Below are 5,112 nucleotides of genomic sequence, written 5' to 3'. Positions count from 1 at the left end.
ATTATTAGCTGAAAATTTGGATAAATAAGAGCCTTATAAAATTGCAACATAACATAACATGTCTTAAGATAACATTAACAGTCTATGCGACCTAAAGCAGTTTTCTAAGTTCATCAGAAGATGGATACTTTTCAAAGTTTCTGAATAAGTACGATAGCGACTTTTGGAAGAATACTTAACATTTGATGCTATTTTTTTCAGAATATCAAAAGATTTTGCACTCTGTTGTTAGTGCACATGAAACTACTTTAAATACTGGCACGTAATCCACCAAAAAAATAAAAATCGAAAAAATTTTACTTAGCGCACTTTGCAAGTGGACTACTCATATATATATGCTTGAACGCATAATAATATTGGAAAATCACATCCATTGGGCCAATCGTAACACAGGAGAGTTCGATATGGTGCAACAGGTCGATTTAATCTGACGTTCACGGCACCTTTTCTCACTTGGCTATTTTTATTTATTCATTTATTCAATCAAATGGAATACAAATCCTTACTGACTAAAGCAAAGGAGCATAAATACTACCTAAAGTAATTTAGCAGGACACGACGTACTGTTTCAAATGAGAGCGATGGATCATATTCCGAAAGCTCATTTAACTCGGAGAGGGAACTAAAGAGAGGCGAGAGTTTCACATAGTTGGATTTCGGAAATTCCAAATAAAATAATGAAGCACGCCGCAAGTTATGAGACGGCACATTTAAAGATAACTTATCCAAAAGCGTAGAGCAATCGACAGAGCCTTCAACTATTTTAGCCACAAAAGAGGCAGCGAGCAATGAGCGCCTACTATTTAACGAGCTTAAGCCAAGGAGTTGACAACGAGATGCATACGGGGGTACAGGCTCAGAAAACCTCAGGGAACGCAAGGCCAATTTTATAAAAACTGTTTGGATCCTTTCAATCCTGTTTGAGTAGACGGACTTATAGGGTCGCCAAATGAAGGACGCGTATTCTAACCTAGATCTCTCCAATGAAACATACAGAAGCTTAAGGGTATAGGGATCCCTAATCGACCGACTATTACGCTGAACAAAAGCAAGCATAGCATAAGCTTTGGAAATAACGTAATTAATATGAGTTGAGAAGGTTAGTTTTGAGTCAAAGTATACTCCTAAATCTTTAAACCCAATGACAGATCTAAGATCATAACCGCCAATATTATACTTGGTTTGAACAGGAAGAAGCTTTCTGGTGTAAGTAGAATATGAGCACTTACTGACGTTCAGAGATAAACAATTAAGAGAGCACCATGAGTGTAGTCTATCGAGCTCGGTTTGGAACAATATGGCTCTTGTGAGTTTTTTATCACTGCGTAAACCTTGAGGTCATCAGCATATAATAAATACTTAGAGGACAGAAAGCATGACCACCCAACATCGTTTATGAATAAGACAAATAAGAGAGGACCCAAGATACTACCTTGAGGGACACCCGAAGTGGCAACAAAATGATTGGAAAGTATATTATCGATGGCAACTGTACAACACCTGTTGGAAAGGTAGGAACGAATCCAGTCAAGGAAAGTTGAATGGAAACCTAAACGCGATAACTTATTGATCAAAACCTTATGCGAAACTCTATCAAACGCCTTTGAAAAGTCCGTGTATACTGCGTCAACTTGGAGACCCGTCTGCAACGCAGCAACATAATCCTCTATGAAAATAGCAAGGTTAGTAACAGTTGACCTGCCACTTAAAAAGCCGTGCTGATAAGGGCTGATCAAACTTTTAACTACAAAATTAAGCATCTGTTTCAGAACCGACTCAAAAACTTTGGGAACAGTAGCCAACTTTGATATAGGCCTATAGTTCGAAACATCATTCTTATTGCCACTTTTATAAATTGGCGTAATATAAACTTTTTCCACTCATCAATAAAATGCCCGGCCGAAAGAGATTTGTGGAACAGGATTGTTAGTGGCTGGACAAGAGAAGGGCACCGTTTGAGCATAGCACTTGAAAGGCCATCCGAATCCAATTTAAAGAAGTGCTTTAATGAAAATATGGCTTCTTCCACGTCAGTATCAGAAACATGTAGTGCGCCAAAGTTAAGGGCAGAATCTGAAAAAGGGTAATTTTCAAAAACAATATCAGTAGCAGAGCCATAATTAGAGGAAAAAAATTCTGCAAAGAGATTGGCTACCTCGACGGGAGTATTAGCCTGCTTATCATTAAAGAAGACTGAAGACGGCATACTTGATTTGGTATTCCTGGATTTTATAAAACTCCAAAATACTTTGGGGTTATTTTTGATATTAACTTCATTTATCCTAGTAAACCTGTTATAAAGAATCTTGTCTAAAGAATTAAACCTCTTAAGGCAGTACTGATATTTTACCAAGATAATTGGCGCAAAATATAGAAAAGGGTTTTTTCTTAACAGCAGTCGTCCCTCGGCAGGCAATGGCAAACCTCCGAGTATATTTCTGCCATGAAAAATAGCTTCTCATAAAAATACAATCGCCGTTCGGAGTCGGCGTAAAACTGTAGGTCCCTCCGCTTTGTGTGACAACATCAAGGCGCACGCCACAATCGGAGGAGAAGCTCGGCCAAACACTAACATATGTGTAAGCGCCAATTTATTATTATTATTAATTGGCGCCTGGTTGCTTTAAAACTTTTAAAAAGCCTACTTTTGCGATTTTTAAGTCGCTTGAGCTCCTTATTGTACCAAGGTAACCTGTACGTCTTCTTTGTAACAGTTGGTACACAGCTTTCAAAAACTTGAAATGCAGCATAAACTTCCATATTATTCAATAAATGTTCCCAATCAAATTCTTGCAGACGATTATTCAGAAGGTCAAAATTGCATGAACTAAAATTAAAAATTGATCGGCTTCTCTCACGAGGAACAGTAGCGTAGACATAACATTGAATGTCAACTTCTATGGGAGCATGATGAGTATTTGCATGTGTTATCGGGGATGGACATTCGAATACCCAATAACTTATATTATTACTGATAAAGATAAGATCTAAAATACGCTTAAGTTTATTTACAATACCATTAATTTGTAGTAGACCAATACTTAAGAAGCTATCAGTTGCATATATCTCGCTGTCTGTAGTAGCGTTGACTGGGGTGAAAGACGAGGAGTTATTAAAGCTTTTCCAAGAGACATTACTCAAATTTAAATCACCGAGCACACAGAGGTGATGATCGCCAATCCCAGAACCGAGATGCAAGACATTGTCAACATGAGCCTTATATAAGTCGTAGCAACTATTCGGTGGAATGTAAGAGGCACATACAAAGGTATATTCAGAGGAACACCGCACCTTCGCGCAGAGTTGATCGAGAATCAAATCCTTATTTTGAAGTTAGTAATAGCTCGACTCCAGCGCCACTTGGCAGCACGTTCTTGCAATAGTATTGCTCTTACCATGACCAATACATATTTAAAATATTAGCCAAATCGAGTCATAAATAAGGTTTTTAGTAATAACTCAACTACAGCGCAACTGGCGGATTAAATTGTGAAACTAAACCAGAGACCCACTCAAACACACACAAAAAATTCCGCTAAAATCAGTACAATTATTTAGGAGGATTTCACTCACAAACACACCTTCAGAAGAATGATAAATACATTCAAAGACAGCTAAAAGTCGGAACGTTTGTAGGCCTCACGCCCCCTTTTCAAATAGCCCCAATTTTCTCCATGAGTGTGGGCTTGATTTCATATACATACAAATCTCCATACGAAGTTCCAGTACTCTATCATGAATACTTTCAGAGATATGCAGTATAAAATTTCGGTTTGTATGGAAAGTGCCACGCCCCCCTTACCAATAGATCCCATTTTACCAGAGAATGTTAATGTAATGTTAACATTCTCTGCTATTAATGTAGCAAAGTTCTTTATGGCAAATTCTAGACATCAACCTAGTCTAGATATCAACCTCGTTTTAGGTATCATATCAAAGACATACAATTAGAAAAACTTTAGAGATAGATGTCGCCTCGCCAGAAGAAGTTAAAAATATCCACTACATACGCTACAGCGGAAATGGACGACACGCCATTTCTTTAAATGAAATTAATTGCTGTTATATGTATGTATGTACATATGTAGGCATATACTAAATGTGAGCAAACATTTTGCTTGCATAGTCATCTGTTCTCTTTCACTGCAAGTTGAATTATTTTAATATCTATTGCAAAATTTTGTATAGACAAGACTAAAAAGTAGTAAATAAATTTATTTATTTATTTATTAAATGAGGAACAACAATACATTTGTTATTGCACAGAAAAGAGGAGCACTGGCTGTCTGGGCCTACGGCTCGCTGGTATGAAACATAGTATTATGCAAATAATAAACTTTTAGATATAGAAGTATAAGAAACTACTTAATTGAAATTAGTGTGATTGGTAACAATACATAACTTAGTTCTAAAGATTTAAAACTAAATTACTTTTCGAAGATCCGTTAGAGTTAGGTGTGTTGCTATATTCTGAATGTTTTCGGGCGAAGTGGTTTTTAGAAAATCAATGGGGTTGCTGAAGTTGAATATGTTGCTTCTGATGGAGGAAAACTGAGGACATTCGCTCAGTATACGCGTGATGGAAAGAGTTGCCGCAGGACAATATTGACAGGATGGGAGGCTGGTACCAGATAGCCTATATGAATGTGTGGCTATGGTGTGCCCTAAGCGTAGTCGTACGAAGGCTTTAACATCGCTGCATCGGCATGATGATGGGTACATTGGTGTGTTTCTTTCACTATTAATTTACGTATAGTGGTGTTGGACAGTTTTCCAATCAGTCACTTGCTTTATCCGCTGTTGTGCGGAAATGAAGTTGTGCAGGTCTCTCTTGACAAGAAATTGAAAAGTGACTAAAGGCTCTCTTCCGGCCAACTTGGCGCGCTGATCCGCTAGTTCATTTTCTGTTATTCCTTTGTGACCTGGATACCAGGTTATATTTTTATTGTGTTATGGTTATCAATTAATTTATTGCGGATACAAGATGTGATGTGGCTTTTGCTGTTAATGTTCAGCAACGATGATATGGTTGACATGCTGTCAGTGCAAACTATGGTTTTCGACGAGGAGCTAAGTGGATGATCTACTGCTTTCAATATCGCAACGGCTTCA

Source organism: Rhagoletis pomonella, unplaced genomic scaffold (assembly GCF_013731165.1).
Source record: "Rhagoletis pomonella isolate Grant_MI unplaced genomic scaffold, Rhpom_1.0 Rhpom_scaffold_00003, whole genome shotgun sequence".
Taxonomy (NCBI): Eukaryota; Metazoa; Arthropoda; class Insecta; order Diptera; family Tephritidae; genus Rhagoletis; species Rhagoletis pomonella.
The sequence above is the reverse complement of the archived record's forward strand: the minus strand, read 5'-3'. Positions refer to the sequence as shown.